This window comes from Lissotriton vulgaris, chromosome 6 (genome assembly GCF_964263255.1).
Source record: "Lissotriton vulgaris chromosome 6, aLisVul1.2, whole genome shotgun sequence".
NCBI classification, from domain to species: Eukaryota; Metazoa; Chordata; class Amphibia; order Caudata; family Salamandridae; genus Lissotriton; species Lissotriton vulgaris.
In genome coordinates, this window is record NC_141694.1 from 409,457,780 (window position 1) to 409,481,738 (window position 23,959).

Below are 23,959 nucleotides of genomic sequence, written 5' to 3' on the forward strand. Positions count from 1 at the left end.
GCTCCGCCGGGCCGGGGCACGCCAGGGCAGGGCTGGGCCCTGTGCCTACGGTGTGTGGTCTCAGGAGGCATCCGAGGGCTTCGGGCTGGCGCCGTCGGTCGCTCGGGCCGCTCCGCCGTTAATGATCCTTCCGCAGGTTCACCTACGGAAACCTTGTTACGACTTTTACTTCCTCTAGATAGTCAAGAGGCAGTGCGGCAGGACGGGGGACCGGGCCCAGGGCCGTGGCACCCGACCCGGGGCCCGGCCGGGCCCCCGGACCTCATCCAGGGCTTCCTGCCACGCGGCAGGCCCATGGACGGATCCAGGGCTGGGGCGGCATCCTGGCATGTCCGGCTGCCGGCTGAGGACCGCTAGGCCGAGGGGGGTCCCAGAATACCTTGTCCCTACCAATCCGGAGGAAAATTACCCCCATTTCTTGTAATCTGTGCACACAAGGTGACAGAGGGGACCCAGGGCGCAAAAGTGCCCGACCTCCTGGAGCCCTCGCTGGGACCTGGGAGGCGAATGGCACCCCATCGGGACTTCCAGGGAAGTCCGGCCATCTGGTCACACCATAGGAAAGCATTGCGGGCAACCAGATGGCCGAGGCGAGAGGGGCGACCAGATGGCCGGGACCGAAATGACGCCAATCTGTCTGCCCCGGGCCTGTAGGGCTCAGGAGCTGCAGGCCTCTGGGGCTCCGGGCCTCCGGGGCTGCAGGCCTCCGGGGCTGCAGGGGCTCGGGGGCTGCAGGGCTCCACGGCTCGGGGGCTCCAGGGCTCCGGGGCTGCTGGGCTTCAGGGCTCCAGGGCAGCAGGGCTCCGGGGCTCCAGGGCCCGGGACCCATGGAGCCCGTCCCGGGTACTTTGCCCCTCTGCGGCCCGGAGAAGGGAGCCCCGGATGCCTGGGAGGTGTTACCCAGGCATAGCCCATCTGGTCCCCCTGGCAGAGAACCACCAGCCTTGGAGGGGTGTCTGGGTGTACCCTGCCCCTAGTAATCCGGAGGAAAATTACCCCCATTTCTTGTAATCCGTGCACTCGAGGTGACAGAGGGGACCCAGGGCGCAAACGTGCCCGACCTCCTGGAGCCCTCGCTGGGATCCGGGAGGCGAATGGCACCTCATCGGGACTTTCAGGGAAGTCCGGCCATCTGGTCGCTCCATAGGAAAGCATTGCGGGCGACCAGATGGCCGAGGCGAGAGGCGCGACCAGATGGCCGGGACCGAAATGACGCCAATCTGCCGGCCCGAGCCTCTGCGGGAGGGCTCCAGCCTGCCCTTGCAGGGCTGCAGGGCTCCGGGGCTCCAGGGCTCGGGGGCTCGGGGACTGCAGGGCTCGGGCTGCAGGGCTCCGGGGCTGCAGGGCTCCCGGGCTCCAACCAGGCCGGGGAGATCAGGGAGTCTGCCCAGGCACAAGGGGCCCCTGTCCAGGGCACACGGACCCCCAGGACTCGCCGCCGTTTTCTACAATTTTTTTTTCCCCAAATTTTGCGGAGTGGCACTACGCCCAGCCCTAGTTAGCACACATGTCTCCTCAGGCCCCGCCCCCTACCTTCACCATTGTGCAAACGCGCCCCCTGGCGAGTTGTAAGTTGGTGAATGAATTCCCTATCATTACTGAGGGTCCCAGAGGGGCAACTAGCCCACCTGTTATCTCCAGCATGCGCCAGGGAGCTGTTTTGCAGACAGGTGTTCAGAGACAACGCCCCTTTTACACCTCTCTGCAACGCAGCTCTGTGGCTCTTACTGGGGGTACTTAGTGAGCTAGTTTGACCCTAGGGATCCTTAGGATTCAAGGGGACTTAATTTCCCAACTTAGAACGGACACAGGGCGCGTTTACACAGTGGTGAAGGGAGGGAACGGGGCCTGAGGTGACGTGTGCAAACACGCCCTGTGGCGTGTTTTAAGTTGGGGAATTAATTCCCCTTCAATCCTGAGGGCCCCTGGGGGTCAACTAGCCCACCAGGTGCTTCCAGTAAGTGACACTGCGCTGCGTTGCAGAGAGGTGGTGCAGGCCGTGCACCTTTTTACACTTCTGTGCAACGCAGCTCTGAGGGGCTTACTGGAGGTACCTAGTGGGCTAGTTGGACCCCAGGGACCCTCAGGATTCAAGGGGACTTAATCCCCAAACTTAAAATGTGCTACAGGGCGTGTTTGCACACATGGCACCTCAGGCCCCCCCTCCATTCACCAGTGTGCAAACGCGCCCATGGCTCGTTTTAAAGGGTAGTTTTAATCCACCTGCCCTATTATATACTAGGGGCTTACAGCGGAGAGCATGCTAATCGCAGGGGTACCCCAACGCATAGTGTTCCCTAGTGTATGTAGGTGTTTTCACTGTTTTCTAAGTGTCTTTTAGCATAGCACTGGCTCTAGGACTGGTTAGTTAGTCAGTTACCAGCAGTACCCATATGAAAAAGTTGAGGGTACCGGATGATTTTGCAACAAGGCCTCTTTCTGCTCCTCCGTTTGTTCTTTCTGCTCGTCTTCCTGCACTTTTCTTCATCTTTGAGGACTTCTGTTGGTTCTTTCTGCATTTCTTTTGCTTCTTTCTGTGTGTTTTTTCTTCTTTCTTCACATGTCGTACCTCTGTAGGCACTGGTAGAAACTAGCATTTAAAAAACACCTTAGAAATTCGCTTAAAAAACAATAGGTTTCAGGCACTGTGACGGCGGGATCAGTAATCGGAAGCAAACGTGTTTTCTTAGCAGTGGTGTTTATTCGAGACAGGAGGTCATCAGTACATTTCTTTCTTAGGATTGTCTTTCTGGGGGACCGGCTTCGGTCCTGTCGGTTCCTCTGGCGTACTCCTTCCTCTTTCCTCCTGGCGGGGCTCCTCCTCCTACCGCTGGGCTCCTCCGGAGGCTCCGTATTGCACACCCTCGCCGGCCACCAAGAAGTAAAACAGGAGAGAGGACACTGTCAGTGGATATGGCCGCTTTCTTTCGTTTGTCAAGGGAAGGGCGTGGGGGAGAAGTGCTGGTATACAAAGTGTGCTCGACTAGGTAGTAAAAGTGCTCTGTGCCGGACCGTGAGGTTTTTAATCTAACAGTGCGAGTTAAGTTTACTTTATTCTCCTACCCTTCTTCTTCCACCACCCCAGGACCCTGGCACGTACCTCTGCTAGCCGTACACCTCCTGGCGCACGGCTGGGCGGCTCGTGGGGTTGGCCTCCTGGCTTCACAGCTCCCGTCTCTTCGTTCTCAGTTTCGATTGGCGCTGTCTCCTGTCTTGGGTCGTCCGCTTCGTGCAGGGCTCCTGTCGACTCGCGTCCTTCCTGTACGTCCTCTTCGCTGATCCACCTGGTGCAGCCTCTCCAGTCTGCTTCGGTTACTCCGCTTGATCCGTCGTCCTGCTCCGCTCCGCTCCGCCAACTCTCTCCTTCGCTCCTCTCCGCCTCGCTGCTTCCCGCCACTCCGCTCTCCGTCGCTCTGTCCGCTCCTCCGGTGAATAGACACACCTGGGGGCTGCTATGACCGCCTTTTTGAATGACTGCAGGCTCCTCCTCCTCCATCAGGTCCGTCGTCCATTTAAAGGGACCCCATCCGTCTTCTTCCTCCTCATCGCAGCTGTAACGTTCTGTTGGTGTCCAACCAAGGGGAAGGTGAGCCTGTGGAAATAAGAGGGGGGGGTCGCACATCGTTAAAGCAGGCCCCCCTGTAGGGCGAGAACCCGTGCCCCCGCTACAGGCACGTTATAGTTACAAATTAGCATTGAAAAAAACCTTTGAAATTCACTGAAAAAACCATAGGTTTCAGGCACATTATAGTTAGGAATTAGCATTTAAAAAACCTTAGAAATTCACTGAAAAAACCATAGGTTTCAGGGGTGTTATAGTTAGTTGGATATTTCACTTGTACAAAATCATTGAAATTCCCCGTTATAGTTAGTTCAGCTAACTATAACTTGCACGCCCGCAATGCACTGCTGATGACATCATATATTACATCACTCATGACATCTCAAATGACATCACTCATGACATCATCCTTGTGATAGAGTGGCATACTTCCTCTCACCCTAATATAACTTTTGATACACCCACTCAAAAATAGAAACTAACATTTTCAAAACAATGGACATACCAATAACATTTACAACACACCTATTCAGTAATTCCAGGATCTACATACACATCCACTCATTCACCAACAATCCTATACAGTCACTGATTCATGTACTCACATATGTACTCATACACCTATACATCCTGTTACATACCGCCAATCATTCATAGAGTTACTCTCACACAGTCACTCATGCTAATAAAGAATCAAACATCTATTTACTTGCATATACAGTTATACACACTCCACCAAACTTACTTCAACAGAAACTTACACATACTTACTCTTTTAAACAAACACTTATAGAAACACATACTTATTCTTACAGGAACTCTTCCAATTTCTCACTCACATATACTCACTTATAAACACCAATACTCACATATACTAGTTTAAAATATATGTAGTTACGTATAAAGACACTATTGAGACAGTCATTCACTCACTAACACACCCATACACACACTCATCCACCCATACAGTCCAGCACACACGCAGTCTTTAACACATACAGGGGAGTGGAATTTATTAAAATATCTACTTATCTCTGTGGCAAGTTGCTTCATAAATCTACTTGTCCTTTAACAAAATCCACTTGTCCCTATGGTGCCATGTCGTTCGGTGACAAATTATGGCAGCAATCTCATTATATAAGAGCTTATATAGCCTCTCTGATTATGCCAGTGCTCTTACCATAGAGGTTCTTGAATGCTGGCAATCCCTTTATGTTGCCTCGTTTCTGCAGATCTACATACTGGGACTGAAGGTAGTGGTAAGCAGTGGTTCCAGGGATGGAATGCCCTTTAAGTCTGTGCAAATCTACTAACTTGCATGTTTTAAGGGTTTTCAACAACTTTTCTCTAATCTTTTCCAATACTGAGAAATGTTAGAAATTTACTCCTGATAATGGCAGAAGTAAACCTTCTTCCAGAGTTGGAAAAAAGTGGTTGATGGGAAAATGACCATGCAAACACTCGGGTTTTCGCATGAGCAAATCTACACATGCATGTTTGTTCATGATAAACTGCAGTTCACAAATATTTTCCAGGAGTACATTTCTTGCCCTACTAATATAAATTCTTGAAAATTCATGAAAAGCCATATAGCTGCACTTAATACAAGGACATATACCAAGGGTGCACTTTGAGACTTTCTTTAATATTAGGGCCCCTAATTTGGTCTGGTGTTAACCACAACCTTTTGTGTTTATTAAAATTCTCTCTCCCTCTGTCTGTATCGGCTGGCTTCACTGTGAGTGACGGCATTAAGTTCTTTTACACTGAGTATATTGGCACACAAAGTAATTTTGGTCCGTGGCAGTAACTAATGTGGCAGTGTGTGCTTTTTTAGACCAATTTTTTTGTTGCTTTTGCCAATGTTTGTTATAATGGTGAGGGCCCGGCAGCTCTCACATCAAGAAGGCTTTTCAAAAACCATGCCAAAACAAGTCACGTACTGGCAACATTAAAAAGCTGACACTAATTTCAGACCTACTGGCTTTGCCAATGCTTGTTTATTTTTATGTTTCTCATAATCTTATTGAAACTAGTTACACTGATTTTCCAATATGAATATTTTTGCGAAATACTAGCATGCATCAACACATTTTACTAAATGATGCTGCAAAGAAACGGTACCTGAAATTTCACAGTAGTTTAGCAAAATATATTTTTTTCCTACTTTCATTCTTTTAGGAACATTTTATATTGAAAGCAAAGAGTCATTAATCTTGCTCTCAAGCTTCTGTAAATATTTGCATCTAATCAGAGAACATTCTGGGAGCATTAAGCATAACCTCATATTGCTAAACTTTGAAACCGTGAGTACACATTTGTATACTGTAACCACTGTCAGTAGGGCAGTCAAACTTACATTTACTTAGAACGCTCACCCTAATAATAAAGGCTTTCAATTAATGAACCATAAATACAAGTTTGAACAGCATTAACATAGGCACACAAATAATAACTTGACTTTAGGCTGTGCCCTTCCCTGGCCCTTAATGTTCTACTGCAAACTGGCAGCCAAAGGGTTTGTGCTGCAAGGGGTTGGGCCTACTTGTCCCAAGGACAAAATGCACGTTAAAACTTGTTGCCCTTGACCTCACACAATATGTCCTGGGCGTCGGGCCATAGGAATTCCACATCCCTGCACATACAAGCAGTGACGCACTCATTTATGCATCTATTTACTAAGTAATACCCTCCACTGAACCATACAAACATTCAGACACTCATACTGATACTCGAAAAACCAAGTAATAACCCATATAGACACTCGTGTAGCTACTCACCAACCCATGCAGTCACTTAGACACAAAGTTAGAGACTGCTACAGATATTTACATATTTAAAAATTACTCACTAACCCATGTATTCACTAAGATACACTTAATCAGTCCGTTATACAATTAACTTTACAAAAAAAATCATCCATTTAGACACTTATATATCCATTTCTTCTTCCATCGACCTTTAGATGTATATATATATATAATTAAAAAAAAATATTTTTGGGAAAAACACACATTCGCTGGATGATGTCATCCTTAATGTCATCCGTGATGTCATTTGAGATGTCATCAGTGAGGTCATAAGTGATGTCACTGACCATGTCATGAGTGATGTAATATGTGACGTCATCAGCAGTGTATTGCGGGCGCGCGAGTTATAGTTAGCTGAACTAACTATAACAGGGGAATTTCAATGGTTTTGTACGAGTGAAATATCCAACTAACTAGAACACCCCAGAAACTTTTGTTTTTTTCAGTGAATTTCTAAGGTTTTTTGAATGCTAATTCCTAACTATAATGTGCCTGAAACCTATGTTTTTTTTCAGTGAATATATATATATATATATATATATATATATATATATATATATATATCCAAAATTCCTTAGTTTTCTACAAAAGAAAGCTGCACTTGTGGGGTAACGTTTAAGGCAAACTTTATTCTCTTACTAAGCGAACATGCGCGTTTCGGCGTATAGCCTTCTTCGGTGTTACCATCACCGAGCGTCAGACATGTTTATAAAGTTTTTTCATGTTAATGTTTTTAGTGGTCACAAACAAAGGACAAAACAACCACTGTAGATAAAATGAGCGCCATATTGGAACATGTTTAGTTGTAAATGATTTACCCATGCATAGGCATTGACTCTAAATTCATGATTAAGAACAGTAAGTCAAAATACAGTGGATCAAAAATAAGCTAGCCGTGGATCTGCTTGTGTCCCTTGTTGAACCATTTTGAAAACAATGCATTTTGTGAAGCAAAATGAAGAAAACAAAGTAAAATCTGATTATCAAAATTGAGGCTTAAAATAGCACTAGGATATCAAATCAGATAGTGTAAATCAAAATATGTGCGAATATATACAGTGCACCCATAATAACTATCAGTTCACAATTACACATAGCGTAAGTTCATAAAGTGTTGTAGCAGTCATTATACTATTTACAATTTCATTACAGATAGATACAGAATCAATCGCTCAAAATGGTCGTAGAATAGCCATTCTATGAACCCAGATGAACAGCCATCTCTTCCCCACTATTCAGACCTTTAGGAAACTTAGTGGACAGATCGATAATATATCTCGACTCCAGACGCCTTAGCTTATGCAGTCTGTCAACCCCCTCATGATATATGGGATATAGTCTAGACCAAAATACTGTAGCTTACTTCTGTCGCTCTGGTGACTTTCGGCAAAATGCCGTGCGGCAGGATATGCCGGATCGACTTTGTTAATCGCCCTAAGGTGTTCCAAGACCCTAATCTTCAATTGATGTATGGTACTGCCTATGTAGCGTAAGCCACAAGGGCAGACCAAACAATACACTGCATACGGTGTGCTGCAGGTGATGAACTTCGTGATGGTCTTGGTTAAGCCTGCATCCGGTATGTCATACGTAAGAACTCTCTTGCTGGCTGTGCAGGCCTTGCACTTGCTGCAAGGAAAAAAGCCTCTCATGTCTTTTAGAGTATTAGGTCTCACTGTATCTTTTTCTAGATGGCTTCTCTCCAGCATGTCCTGTAATGACCTAGCTTTTCTAAATGTAAGTAAGGGACAACTGGGTATGTCATCCCTGATTACATTATCAGTCATGAGGATATGCCAGTTCTTGCGCAGCATGTTTTTCAGAGGATTCGCTTCAGGTGAGTAGGGGGTGATCATACGGAATTTTCCCTCCAACTTAGGGGTATTCTCCTTCGGTTTCTCTTTAAGAAGCTCTTGTCTGGGAATTTTGCTAACTCTCTGTAAAGTGTTTTCGAGCAAGTTTCTATCATACCTTCATGAGTTAAACCTGCTAATGCATTCCGAGGCAGCCGCCTCAAAATCCTGCTCTCTAGAACTATTCCTCCTTAATCTAAGGAGTTCACCATAGGGTATACTCTTAATCAACTTCGGTGGATGGTTACTGCTGGCGTACAGAGTTGAATTACCGGCCGTGGGTTTCAGGTATAGTGCCGTATGTAATTCACCCTTATCAATAAACACCCTCAGGTCCAGGTAGTTGACAGCCGCCGAAATAATTGAACCGGAGAAGTGTAGATTGTAGTTGTTATCGTTCAAGGCATCGATATATCTCTCTGCACTGTCCACTGTCCCTTGCCACACAATGAACAAGTCATCGATATATCGATGCCATTGTACAACCCTGCCGTTGTCCTGTCCCTCTATGTGTCTGGGCACCTGCTCCTCCCACCAGCCAACGAACAGATTTGCGTAGCTGGGAGCGAAGCAGGTGCCCATCGCTGTCACTGACACTTGTCTAAAGAATTGATCCTCGAATGGAAAGATGTTATTCTTGAGACAGAACTCTGCAAACTCCAGTATCATCAAGTTATGTTTCGCAAAACGAAGTTGACGTTGGTCCAAAAAGTGCCGGATAGCAAACAGCCCATGTTCATGCTGAATGCAAGTGTATAGGCTGGTAATATCCAACACCATTAGTAAGTATGTAGAGTCCCAGGTCATTGTGGTGATCTTATTAAGAAAGTCCTTTGTATCTTTAATATACGACAATAGGTTTTCTACAAAAGGAAATAAGAAACTATCAATGAACATGGACAAATGTTCTGTTAATCCGTTGACAGACACAATGGGCCTTCCGGGAGGATGTAAACAGTCTTTGTGCAATTTAGGAAGATGGTAGAATGTGGGAACTGTAGGATTGCTACTTCGTAAGAACATATGTTCATCGCTCCCTAACATAGATTGTTCGTACCACTTCCTTAACAGTCTGTCGTAGCGTTCCACACTCCGTTTATATGCTTCGATGTTAGTTTGTACATAATACTTTTCATCATAAGAGTTGCCTGATAGCCTACTTGCGATATTCAGCCCTGGTCATCAAGACCACATTTCCTCCTTTGTCTGAGGGCTTGATTATGATGTTAGTTTCATTCATCAAGCCCTGTAATGCTGTTCTTTCAGATGGAGTTATGTTAGAGGGTGTAGCACGGGTCTTATTGGTTTTTCTGAATTTCAGAAGATCATTATTCATTGCTTCTGCAAAAACATCTATTGCATCCCATGGTAGTTGAGGGTTAAATACTGAGCAGGGCTTAAAATGACTTTCTTCCTTTTCTTGATCTATGCCTCGTCTAGAGGCTCTTTCAGCCATATCCATGGTCTCTATTTGGGCTGGATCTTTTTGTGTATCTTGTTCAGATCTTAAATCATCCAGGAGTTCGATTGCTGGCAAATCTTTACTACTCAATATATCTGTAGCTGTAAGTGTATTGAGTGTCAATTTTGGATCTATGGTATGTGGACTTAATTTAAAGTATTTATGTAACTTAAGTTTGCGTATAAAACAGAAAAGATCTATGCGTGTCTGTGTGTACTCCAGATGGTTGCTAGGGCAAAAGGTGAGGCCCAAGCTTGGGAGTTTGGTCTCAGCATTCGTTAAGTTCCGCGATATGAGGTTCACTACAGTTAGATGGGTTTCATCTACTGTCGTTTGGCGGTCCTCTTCTTGCTGCGATGGGTCCAGTTTTGAGTTCTTCCTCTTCCTGCCCCCCCCCTCGCTCTTCTGGTTTTTCTGTGGGACCTTCCGGGGGTTTGTTTTTGCCACCCCTTAACCAAGACTGGCGGATGACTTGGAATTCGTCTTGAAAAGGGACTTTGTTCCCTATTCTTCCTTCCATCCTTGGAAGCGGCTGCTCGTCACTTGATTCATTTTTTCGGTGACTTCGGATTCGGAAGTTTCCACTTGAGGTTCTGATGTTGCTTGTCTGCTTTGATGCAGTTCCTTCCTTGGACCATCAAACTTCTTCGCAAAAGATAGAACCCGCCCTTGCAAGTAGTCGTTCTCATCTCGAATATACTTCTCTTGCTTTTTGGTTTTTATTTTTTGCTCATATCTTAGTAGACGCGCTTTCATTTGTTCCCTGAATTCCTCCACTTTTATCTTGTTCTCCGCTTTGTTTAGATCCTCTTCAAGGGTCTTGATTTCTAATATATATATGTGTTTTCCAACAGTTCCCCAGATTTGTGACCGCACTCCACAACAGGTAGGTTACAACCTTTATTTTAGAAAGACATGCAGCTTCCCTTCCCCGCATCTGGTCCCTGGCCTTACGTGTTTCTAAGCGTTTGTGCTTTTGTATATTATTTAATTTGTTCACCTCTGATTTGTGAGGTGAATTAGAGAGGCTGTTTTGTACCTGCCACGCTTTAGGGTTGTGGCTTTAAAAAACTTAATGTAGGTAAACAATACACTTGTCTTACACCAAACTCTTACTTCTCTCTAGTATGTGTAGTCTGGAATTAGAGGAGTACAATTGTCGAAATAAGCTGTTTATTAACTTCAGGACTATGCAGGTAATGACTGTTTATCGTAGATGTAGAGCAAATTAATGCAGGGATTGTTATGGAGTTCTGATGAATGTAAAACAACAGAAATAGCTCATTCATCCACCAACCTTTGTTGCAATGTAATACACCAATAGACATGTGAACATTTTTTATCATGTCTGTATTAATTTACTAAACATACATTAAGTATTTCAGTGATCGCTGGTACGTTTTTACAGTGCTACCTTAACTTGAATATTGTATTCACTACACATTATAACACATTCATTTCAAATTCAAACCGTGCCTAATGAATAAGAACAGTAAATAAATAAAAAAGAACCTAATCACTCGGACATCCTAACACAGATGTAGTTAATCAACACACAATCCTTTTAAATATGCCCCCTTGCATGGGTGTTAAATGTCCATCAGTCCAATGTCAATGGCTCAATCCCTTGTCATAATTGCACCCAAATACTGAAAAGTGGTTAACTTGCATTATGTCATGCACATTTCATTCAAACTTCACCAACAATCTAATCAGGGCCTATTTATGAGTGTTATTAGTAGTAAATTTAAATATGTATGAGAGCCCCAGTAATTTGATTATCAACTTAACTTGATCAAACACTAAAATATGTCAGTACACTAGTCACTTACCTAATGTGAAACTTCAACTTAATTGTTCATGTTCAAACGCTGTTTATCAAAATATCTGCCAAAGTGTACAGTTGTCTAACAATATGCTAAAATTACAGTGAGCCAACACCCTATTGATATATTTGGCAAGGAAAGAAGTTTACTTTTTATGGAAGTTTTGCATTGTGCGTTGACACATTCTATTGTTGCTGAATGTTTTGTGCTAATATGAGTGATTAGAATATTATATTTGTTAATGAGTTAGGACTTTTCATTCTTGTAAGTTACTGTCAAAAGGATAAACAACATAAAACTTCTGAAGTAGTTAAGACACTTTATTGGAGCATTCCGACATTTCCTCAATAGGCAAGCAAGTACTTGCAGCACCGATTAAGAATATGAAATGCCTTACAAAAGTAATAAACTGAATCATGTGTACATGGGTAAGGACGACAGTGTAATACTACGTAATATGGAACTTTACAAAACATTCTAATTCTACCTACCACATATCTTCCTTCCTTATAATGAAAATGAAATAGAAATATGCTAAAAGGAGAACAAAATAAAAAAATAACATAATAATTAAAAGTGACAACATCTTGAAACATCTTTGGAAACTTAATATTAATCTTTCCTTTAACACTTGCTGATGCCAAAATATCACTTAAATAAACTGTCACGTTCTCTTGTTGCTTATTAACATTGCAATCAGTAGATTCACTAGTAAAATAGGTTGACTGGAAATATCCAGTTGCACGCTAAGTTCATGAGGAACACAGTTTTCGTTCATTTTAGCCAGTCTGGCAGTACTCCACCAAGAATTGTTATTAAGTAACACAGATATCTTGCCCAACTTCACAATCTCCCATACTTAGCAAAACTTTGAACAACCTTTTTGAAAATGACCTGGCAATTTGATCTTGACTTTATCCCCAACCTGAAGTTTAATGGTCTAGGATTCACCAACAATTTGCACCTACCATTTTGTTTAGCTCACTACTGCTTTTGACAGTGTCCTACATTTCCTTGATTTTGAAAACCTTCCTTTTGGAAAACCTCCACTTAGGATCCAATTGTTGTCTGGGCCTTTTTCCTTCGTTTTTAGAAGTATAAATTGTGAAAAATGAGTTGTACATTGTGGTGTGCAATGATAAGACTACACTAAATCCGACTCAAGTTTTGTGATATCAATAGGTGCTCTAATAGCTAACTGAATGCCTTCTATCATAGTTTTATTTACTTCTTTCTACCAAACTATTCATGTTTGGAGAATATAAAGCAGTTTTATATGCTTAATACCAGTGTTTTCAAAATAATAAACTGCTTTGGTAGATGTAAATTGTGTCCCATTGTCAGAAACAATGATATCTGGTAAGCCCTTCTTTTTAAAATCATCCTGAATGAAATCTATGACAGATTCAGCATTAGGTTGGGAAATACATTTAAACCCTACTCAACTTGAAAATAGTCCATTAAAACTAAAATATAAATCTTTCCTGGTGCAATACTGTCATTGGGTCCTAACACAACAATACCTAATTTGGACCAAGGAAATTATGGAATGGTTACTTGAACCTGAGAACAAATGTATTAATGTTGCTGTCCATGTAAGTAAACCATGAAGGAGCCAACATTGGCTCCACCAAGCTGCACAGCCACATCATAGCCTGAATCCATTGAATTCATATAATTTCAACTTTTTTCCTTTTTTTCATAATTTTAATCCTTCTCTTTTGCGTTCAATTCATTTTATTCATTCCATGTTTTACTTCAATATTCAAAAAAGCTCGGGAGCATAAGATGGATTTCATGTCATGATTTATTTTCACAGTCCCAATGCATTTCGGGAATAAACTTCCCTTCGTCAGGGGAATCTAAGAGGGCAAACAAATACTTTCTTTAAGCCCAAAAAAAAATGTGAATGAAATGCTTAATTAATATAATATGACTTAAAGAAAGTATTTGTTTGTAGCTTTTCAGACACTCACCTCCAGTCACAGATCTGAGTTGAATCCATCATCGTTCTTTAGTTCACTTTGCCACCCCAGTTCAGACCCAACTGTATGCAAATCAGTCTTGACCCTGCTCTCTATGGGAATAGTCTAGACCAAACTGCCAAGCCAAATGTTGTCTGGACCGGAAACAAGCATCCTGAGTCCGGTTTTGGGGTAACACCCCTCATCAGCCAGGCTAGCTTGAATCCAGTGGCAAAGTGAGCAAGGGACCCACATCTGGGCATACCCTGCCAACTTAGGGCAAACAAAGCAAACACAAGAAGGTAATGGACGGAGCGCTGAAACTTTCCAGACAATCTTCCCCAGTCCCAGATCTTGGTTGAATCCTCATCATTCTTTAGCTCACTTCGCCACCCCAGTTCAGACCCAGCCATATGCAAATCAGTCTTGATCCTGTGCCTCAAGGGAACAGTTCAGACTGAACTTCCCTGGACAAGAAACAAGCATTCCTGGGACCGCTTTTGGTGTAACACCCCTCATCAGCCAGGCTAGCTTGAATCCAGTGACAAAGTGAGTGTTCTTATTGTATTTGTCACCCGGAGTGGGATTGGTATGCCCAGATGTGAGTCCTGTGCTCTTCATGCCACCTATCCTGGCTAATGAGGGCTGAAACCCTGAAACCAGTCCTAGGATGCTTGTTTCCAGTCCAGGAAGGACCTGGTCTGGCTGTTCGGGCTGGACTGTTCCCATTGGGTGCAGGGTCAAGACTGATTTCCATATGGCTGGGTTCAAACTGGAATGGCATGGGGAGCAATAAAACGATGGATTTAAGCCCAGAACTCTGTACTGGGTCGAATGTATGACATTGTTCTGCATTGCGTTCATCAATTGTTCTTTTTGCAGCGACACCTTGGTTACCTGGATAAAATAAATGTTTTTAGGGTGTATGATTCAATCCTCACAATCTTAGTTTGCATCTGTTTTGTGGCAGAAGGAGGTAGTCCAGCACAGAAGACGACAGAAGATGGGTGTCTGGTAGTGTAAAACTTTGTATGCGGATGAGCTCCTGTTGAGATCGTTTGATTTGGAGGAGAAGAGCAAAACGGTATATTTTGCCATCTGTTTTCGTGGTGGCTCGAACTCAGTTGCTGCATGAGGAATGAATAAATATCCCAGGTGTCTAAGCTTCTGTTAACTGTATTCAAATTCTTGTGTCATAATTGCCCACTTAAGACTGGGTTAGGTGTCTGGCCTATTTTTAAAAAAAATTTAACCTTAATATGTGATACTGCTTTGGCCATTTAAACTCTAGTGGAATGGTCTTCTATGTATATAGTTACATAAATTAACTTAACAGAACGTTTGTCCTTTTTTTGGATTGCAGATTTGTCATTTCGGGTCTTCTGGCCAAGATGTGCTAACATTTTTTGAGGGCTTGTTATTGTAGCATGATGAAAAGAGCTAGCTGTTGCAGAGACACTATGGATTTTATTTTTGTTTTGGCTTAACGTTGTTTGTATATTCCCGGACATTGAGGATGTGGTTAGCTTTGATGAGGAATGTATTCAAATTTTTGTCCTTGGTCATTTACTACAATTTATAGTTATATTCGGGGAAGCAACTTACTAAAACAGTTTGCCTCTTCTGTACGTCTCTTTTAGAGACGTCCTTAGAAGGTTAGGAAAGGCCAGATAATGGCGATTTTTCTAAAAATATTTGAGGACATAGCCTTTCTTGTTTCAGATGGAATTTCCTGTTGATGCGTATTGCAGTTAACTTTTAAATTGTATTTCCCTTTTGACATTTTTTTTAATTGTACAATGTCTGTGAAAAAATAGTTTTGATTAAGGGGTTTTAAAGGAGTCCAAAAAGCCAAGCTTATTTGCAACTTGGCACCATACCAAAAATTAGACGTCCTTTAATCTCACCCGAGAAAAAACCTTATTAAACTTGTACTATGCTAATGGGATGTATGTTGATTTGTTGAATGGAATGATGTCCTAATCCTTAAATTAGATTGTGTCTCAGATTCACACAGAAACTGACTCTTATTCAGACCCTATCCCTCTCTTCATGCTCCGAGGCCTGGCACTGTGTCACAGCTACAAGGAAAGCGATCTGTTTCCACTCCCAGGCTCCCCGCCCTGATCTATTTGCTGCAGGCCTTTCCCTCAGGCCTATCGTTATATATTGACCCAATAGTGGTTAATGTGTGCCACAACCCCATTTGGAAGTAGTTATAAGTTCATCTTATCTTGGTTTCTGAATGCAGGTAATTTATTTCGCTGCACATCACAAGATCAACCGTGCTTAATCGATAATGTGCAGTTTTTAGTATCTACTTGTTTTCCTGGTAAAAGTGTCCTTTTTGAGAGGTCAAATTGGTGCTTCTGCTATAAAAAGGCTTTAACAGAAGACCAAAAGACTCAAGAAAGAGGAAGCCAGCGTGTATGGTTTATGCCATATTGTTTTTTTGAAGTGTTAAGTCTAAGCGCAGGTGCTTAAGCAGAACCAGGGAACAGCTATATAAAACTTTATACATACAATAAATAAACCACATTGCACAGGTCCCCAGTGTCGGTGAAGATCATGTGTGTAAAGATTCGTGGTCATTCTGCCCAACTATGGTAAAAGCTAGCTTGGAAACTGACCTTTGCACCACAGTAGTAAATGTATGACTGCATTTATTACTACACTTGTATCAAATTACAGGTTTAATTCTGCCACTTGCATGCATTTATTACTATACTTGTATCAAATTACAGGTTTAATTCTGCCACTTGCATGCATTATATATATATTGATGTGATCAAGGTTACTTGTTAACCGAAACGCGTCATGCCTGAGACGATTTGTGATGTGAGAGAATAAAGCTTCCCAAAATATTTACTTGCTGCGTGGTGGTGCGTTATTCTGCGGTACAAAGTACGCTGGATGCAGAGTGTACAAAGATATATATATATATATATATATATATATAGAGAGAGATTTGGGGTGAGGAGTTGGCCTAATCGCTAGGGCGGTCGTCCTCGAATCTGGGGAACTGGGTTGAGTCTTGGCAACGATGCTTAACGTCCTGTGATTCAGGGCCAATCACTTATTTTCCCCTTGCCTAACAAAAAAAATGAATGTATCCTCATGTAACGCAACTGGTGCTCTGATACCCGATTCCGGTCATGTTCGCGCTATATAAAACTCCGTGAAAAAACATAAGAGATATGTTCCCAACTCGCCAGCCTTCTATCCCCCCCCCCCCCCCCCAATGTGCTTTCGCCCTTCTCTTTCACAAATTCTAATGACTAGAGTAGTCTGTATCGGCATAAGCAACTTCTCAGTGCAAATAGATATATAATTTGATATTTGATTTATCAATCATGTGTTAACTTGGGCGTTACCTATACGAGATGGTATTGCCTTTTCTTGTTAATTTTATTAAAAATGTAGTAGGTCCTGTCCATTGCACACTAAATCTCCCTCTCGCTCAGACAGTAGGAAACAAAAATAATTGCCAGATAAAGGGTACAGTTTGTTTTTATCTTAAGAACCAGTCAACTTCTATTGATTATAAGGAAGTTTTTTAGGTCGAAGCCTGCATTGCAGGGCATGCCCTGCAGCAGGCAAAGAGATATTGTGAGCAGGGGATTTCTGAATGCCGTGAAGCCACGCCCCTTTTTTCCATTGGCAGGCCTCTGGAAACGGAGGCCTGCCATTGGAAAAAGCTCCTGTTTAGCAGATTTGTCTGCTCTGGATCCCGCCTCTCCAGGACTCTATGACCTGCCTTACGGTAGCACGACAATATTTTTAGAAATATTGCCTTGGCAACTAATATGCAGATCAGGGAGTCCTGGAGGGGCGGGATTCAGTAACCTGTTTCCGCTCCGCTTTTTTTTTTTTGTTTCGTTTGTGCCGTCATTCCTGTGAGTTCCTGGGTGGTGGAGGAGGTAGGGGAGAGGCGGTGCTGGTTATGTTTGTTGCAGGATGCCTTTTTTTTTTTAAATGCAGATGATCCTTTCACGGCCGTGCAGCTTTACTGCTGCGCGGCCAATGCTCGTTTCAAATGTAATGTTTATATTCCAAGAAGGCCGGCTTTTAGACAAACTTTAGTGGCGGTCGTCAACAAGAACGTGCTTACATCCGTAGTATTTTTTCAATATCTATGCCCCTCGCTGTTGCTGGCCCTCGCTTCCTGACGAAGAGACCGAGCTGAAGGGCAGAGGAGAGTGAGCAAGGAGGTTGCGGCGGTGGTGGGAAGAGAACTAGGGGAGTGAAGAGAGAAAGTAAGGTCCCGTAGATCACGCCTGCCCAGCAGTCCGGCCTAGCAGCGCAGACCTCCGCCCCAGAAGCCTCGGTCTCAACACAGCCCGGACGTGAACACTAGGCACCACCACAGCCAGAGCAGGGCCCATCCCCACCAGAACCATCTCCATCAGCGACGCAACGCAGCTACCTCATGACTATTGCACCACGCCTGGATGTACCCTCTTCCCCACCACCCCAGGAGGTGAGGGTCTGTTGGTGTGATTGAATGTTTAAAAGAGGTTGCAAAGGGCGGTCCTACAGTGGCATATCTGGGTATGCAGGGGCCAGTCGGCTTTGACGCGAGTGTTGATAACATTGCATGCGAGTGGCTGGGTGTGCGTGTGAGGTTGCGTTGAGTACTCGGTATGTCGGCACATGTGGCGCTTAGCCTATAGGGCCACATGTTAACATGTTGTGCCTAGAGGTTAAAGGGCACAAGGTCTCACAGCGCATGTGCCTCTAGACCTGCGATGCACGCAGTTTCTTAGCCAACTAAAGTACCAACGGTGACCTGCTGTGCGCCCTAAAACAAGTAAGAAAAATCAGCCTGATCTCATGGTCGGGTAGTTGGAAATCTGTTGTTTCAGACCGCTGAGGCACGTTGGCGTGAACAAGGTGGAAGGAAGAGCGTTGGTTTGAAACCCTCAGTTTAGGAGACACATTGTCTTGCAGGCCATGGGCCCAGTTTTTGATGAACTGGCATTTTTTTTTGCGTGTGGCGATGATGAACAGATAAGCATCTTAATTGTATTCTCCTATACTGCCTTTTCATTCCAATATATGTAGTAGTCGTGCAGTGGTTTGTGTACCCTACAACTTACCAGAGCAATGCGGTGTAACCTGCATTTTAATTACTGATCATACATAAGTTTACGGTAGGGCCAGTGTTGCTACAATCTTTTTTGGAACAGTGTACTTTTTGAATGGAAAGTGAGATTTGTTGAACTCGTTTGATGCATGCCTTATATTTCATGATAAAAAGGAGTGTCCGTCCTTTCAGGGGTAGTAATTCTTGCAGGATAGGCTAGGGTGCCAGCCGTTGTTAAGCTTAATACCGTTTGTAGAACCACACGCCCCCCCCCCCCCCCCCCCACCCACTTAATCACCAGACGCTTCTGTATGCACACCCTTACACCAGATTAAATAAAAAATCACAAGCCTAGGCCCGTACTTGTATTGCCCAAGACCAGTTGGTCTGGCAACTTGGCCTTAGTGTGAGCTAAAGCAGTTGGTGCGGCATTTGTAAACAAACGCGTAGAAAAGAGAACCCTTGATTGTTTCGCAATGGGGGATGGAGAGACTTACTTTTCGAAGTAGACTGCAGCCTTGTACACTTTATTCAGCGTGTGCTGTATCACAAATTATTTTTAATATAATCGTACTTATTTCGAGTACTTTTTACGTACCTTTATTTCGGTAGCATTTCCTTTCCTGTACGTGAACGAAACGTTATGAACAAAATACAAGTCTTGTTCGGGAAAAATATACAAAGGACATTTTTATGGAAGCGCGTCAGGCTCTGCCCTTTTCTTGGGACGCCAATTCCTAGAAATGCTGCTGCTTGAGGCATGCGTGGCAAGTGTTGGTAGTTCACCCTCTCTCTCTGCATCCTGCTCTCACAAACAGTGAGGCAGTCGTAAACGTTCGCCAAAGGAATCTTACAAATTTACACCGACTGACAGTATTTTAAAATATGTTAAACGCCAGGCTTCTGGGGCATGGGCGTAGATTGAACTTCTGCATGACGGAATGCAGAATTGGCATGTTTTCACACCGCTGGGGCGTAAAGTTCACCAACCTTTCTTTATATACCTATTTTCTCTTTACATATTTTTCATCCACAACCCGCTTTTGTGTACTTTGATTTTGTTGTTTATTTATTGGAAGCAAAGCAGGCATAGGACTGTGATAACGGGGCCTAGGAAACTGTCACCTCAAGACACTCTCATGGAAAGTGTGCGCCTTTTTTTACATACAGTGCGCTCCGGCGCTTAGTTCACACTTCTTCCGATGAGTGGGGAAGCTACGCAAGAGGGCACTGAAAGTGCTTCTGTGCCAGCCTGCGTCCTCAGATCAAAGGCATATACGGAGGTGAGGGATGGCCGACTCGCGGCCAAAGAGTGGCGCCTTCTCCTCGCTAATATACTCAAACTGCTTCTGAATGCCGGCTTTCACAAGTGCATTATAAACAGGCAATGGTTACACACAGCCCACTTAAATATGAGGTAGAAATATGTTGATTTCCAAATGCAAGAAAAAAGGGGTTGAAGTTAATGATCACACGCACACAGTTATGGAACCAGCAATGCACAATTTCTTTAGACACATGGTTCAGAATTTCATTTTTTTCTTGATCAGTTTTGGCAGTACAAAACTGCTGACATTTTCATCTGGGGTAAAAAGTCCGGGAAAAAAGCAAAACTGTTGATGCATTAAAACCCGATTAGGAAAGCTCTGCCTCACTTTTCTGTAAATTTGGAATAGGAGGCATCCACCTCTGGTAAATACCTCACCCTGAGGTAATGGAATTTTTCACTTTTAGTAAATAGCCCACCCTATTCCAACACACTTGCAATGTAGACCACAGTACTTACCAAGACGTCAAAACCTAATTTGGTACCAAGGTCGCATTTTAGCAATTGATTGCTGCGCAACTGAAAGATGCCCGGTAATTGTAATTAATGTAGCACTGTGCTGAAATCTGCAATGACAGCATGCTTCAAAATAGATGCTGCTTTTGTGTAAATTGATTCATTCTGAAGAAGGGAGATCATTGTATCGGAGTGAAGATGCAAATAAATAACGTTTCTCACACTTCGTGATGATAGCCAGTTGATGGTGTATCTTGAAAAAACACCTGTAAACCTCTGTGGTTTGTTTGTGGTAGAAAAAACAGCAGATTCCAATATCTCCCAGCTAAATAGTACTCATTTTATTGATTTCGGGGAGTTGTGGGGAGATACAATTCTGAGGGGACCAGTCGAGATTTGAATCTTCAGTTTGTAAACTGATTTCTATACTGCATAGATTAGCCCACAGAGCTATTTTGCTAACTTTATATTACATTAGAAATGTGAACAACAAGCATTGGCATAGCCAATAGGCCTCGCTTTTGAGACCTTATAAGTATTTAGTTATGCAGCACAATATCCTTAGTGCAACAACACCAACTGTTGCATGGCTAAATACTTCTAAGGTCCCAAGGGTGAGACCTATAGGCTATGCCAATACTTGTTTCTTCAAGTTGTCATAAAACGCATTTCGTACTCCTTTATATCGATTAGTGAGTGTTTCTTTTTATCAGTTTGAGTGGACATTTTTTGTGTGTGTTTTGCCTGGTTTATGATGATGGCTGAGAGCCACCTCCTACAGAAAAGATTAACTATTTAAAGAGCTGTATCTAGCAGAGGCTTGTGTGTGAACACATGGTGGCAACTGTGATTTACTGTTCCCAAGACATTAAGTAAAGACGTGCCATATAATTAATGGTAATAATTGTATCGTGTGCACCTGCTTGTTCCCAATAGTGTTTTTCACGCTAGGGAGTTTTATTGCTATATATTGGGCCTTTCTTGTTGCGTTCACTTTTTGTTACCGAGGTGAGACTTTTTCAGTTTAAGTTTAATTCTTTTTAAGAAAATGTAGATTTACAAAGAATAAAGCATCATGCTACTATTCACAGGAATTTACTGCGGCGTCAATTTCGATATTTTACCTCGCACAGCTGCTAAGAATAAAGCAAAATGTAACAATATAATGCAGATGAAATATGTCCATGTTCTTGTGAGAGCCGTTAATATATCTATACTACTATTATAAAGAGAGAACACAAACCTTTTGGCAAGGTAAACTCGGGAACCACAGCGCCAATAAACACACACCCAATACATCGTTGTAATCCTCAGGGTGTGCAGATGGACATAGGCTATAGAAAATTTAAAAAAACGTAAATTTAAAAATATAACTTAAAAAAAAAAGTAGTGCCCTGAAAGTAGCGCCGGCCGCGACGCTGACGGCCGCGACGTAGCGCTGGCCGCAACGTACCTGATGACGAGGAGGAGCGGCGGTGAAGTGAGGAGCTTGGGGAGGAGCGGCGGCTCAGGTAAGGCTCTGGGACACGGGATGGGAGGGAGACGGTGCGGGAGGTCAGGCTTGCGAGGAGGAGCGACGGTGAAGTGAGGAGCTCGGGGAGGAGCGGCGGCTCAGGTAAGGCTCTGGGACATGGGACGGGAGGGAGCCGGTGCGGGAGGTTGGGCCGGAACAACTGCGGTAAGGCTCAGGGTCTGGGGGCAGCATTTCAGGCTTGCGTGCACTCCCGCCCCGGCCCCCACCCGCCACGACATTGTCCGGGACACAGACAATGTCGTGGCGGGCGGGGGCCGGGGCGGGAGTGCACGCAAGCCTGAAATGCTGCCCCCAGCCCCCTTCTGCCCCAGGCAACACTGGGGCGGGCTGCTAGTAGATTGAAGAATTGCTGAATCCTGCCTCATACCGGGTGGCTGTACTCCCCTAAGGGTACGTTAAAGGGACTTTGCAGGTGGGGCTGCAGAGGGGCTGTAGACTGGGCAGACTGTTGACCTTGGCTACGGAGGTCGTCGGCACCATTGCTCCACCACAAACCCGAAGTCTCTGAGAAAGTGTACCTCACTTCTTGCATTTCTAAAAAGTGAAGGTTATTTCAAACAGCAGCTATGTTGCCAAAGCTTCTTGATTAGCGCCTAGAAACCCTATGTGGGTAGCTGTTGTGCTTCATAAGATTATAAATAAATGAAACTGCTGGGCGCCGTGCTGAGGCCGGCAGTTTGGGATAGCCCTACCAAATCCACGTAGGGAGCACTAACGGGAGTGCTGATGGGGAGGTGGGCGGAGAACCCAGAGATTGTGCAGTAGCCCTGCTCTCCTTAAAACATTCTCCAGTAGGATCTGCCTTTTCCCCTAAACAACCAAGCCTCCTCGAAGGGTATGTCCATAAAGTGGGACTTGACATAGTCTAAGGACCCAATTCATTGCAGCCACACATGGCAGTAAATAGCGGCAGTGGGGCCAATGCACACCCAATGGAATCGGCGTTGTTCAAGCCACAGCAAATCGTGAACTTGGCTGCATCACTACCATCTTGAATAGTCTGAGCAAGGGCAGGTCTGAGATCTTCATGGGCACCAGGGAGGACATGAGTCCCAAACTGCGTGTGGTTAGCATCTGAGGAGGCAGCTGGTGTTTACTGAGCAGAGAGCCAAGCTGGTAGAAAAAACACTTGTTTCACAAATGTTTTCACTGGTTTAGACTTCCTATCGTCGGTATTGGTGGAAAAGATGTTGGGCTTACATCTGCTCATAATATTTACACCCCTAAACTTTTAGGGGAAGGGTGATGAGTGAGGAATACGAGGGCTTCTGGGGCAGGGTGATGGTTTCTCTTAATTTATCTGTTGACTGGAGCGCTAGAGTAAGCTTTAGCCCACCCCCCAGTAAGGTATCGATTTGTGCCTCATTGAATGGTGAAAGGGACTCATTGTCTCTGATCTTCCCATGTTTAGAGCAAGATAGGTTGGGGCTGCACGTGTCAAGCAGACCCCCAGATACCTTGGCCAGTCGGCCAAAGGAATCTCACCGCTTGAAGCTCCTCTAATGTAACCCCTACTAATCTCCCCAGTGGAAACAATTTAGATATCTCTGAGTTGACTAGGAGCCTGGATAGCTTTCCAAATTCCTGCATAGCACTTAGTAGAATAGACGCTGATTCAGCTGGACGTCACAAGGACGTCAGCATAAAGGGAGACAACCTGCTTGGTCCCCCATAGTGTTATCGCAAAAGGACCCATTCTTTGCCGCAGGGTCACCGCCATGGGCTCCATGGCTAGGGCAAACAGGATGAGGGAAAGAGGGCACCCCTGCCTAGTGCCCCATCTCAGTTGAAAGGGTTCAGTGACCACGCCACCTGAACGTATCCCATATTCGGGCATGGGGGTCAGAGAAAGAAGACAGACCCTTTTGGATAAATTTAGCGCCTAAGCCCACCCTATGCAGCACTTGCCATAGATCGGTCCAATTTAGGGAATCAAATGCCTGCTCAATGTCTAATAGAGCAAAGACATAAGTATAATCTTGGAGCAGCGATGCATGGTGGACGTGAGCAAGACATCAGAGGTTGTGGAGAGCGTTCTGCTTTGAGATTAATCCAGATTGGTCAATATGGATTAGACCA

The 23,959-nt window shown here is 44.1% G+C and overlaps 1 protein-coding gene across 1 annotated transcript in view; it reads left to right on the plus strand.

The window, feature by feature from the left end:
• LOC147707391 (1-acyl-sn-glycerol-3-phosphate acyltransferase epsilon-like) overlaps positions 1–23,959 on the plus strand; it is a 396,055-nt gene that overhangs the window by 38,208 nt on the left and 333,888 nt on the right. The gene's annotated exons all lie outside the window — the stretch shown is intronic.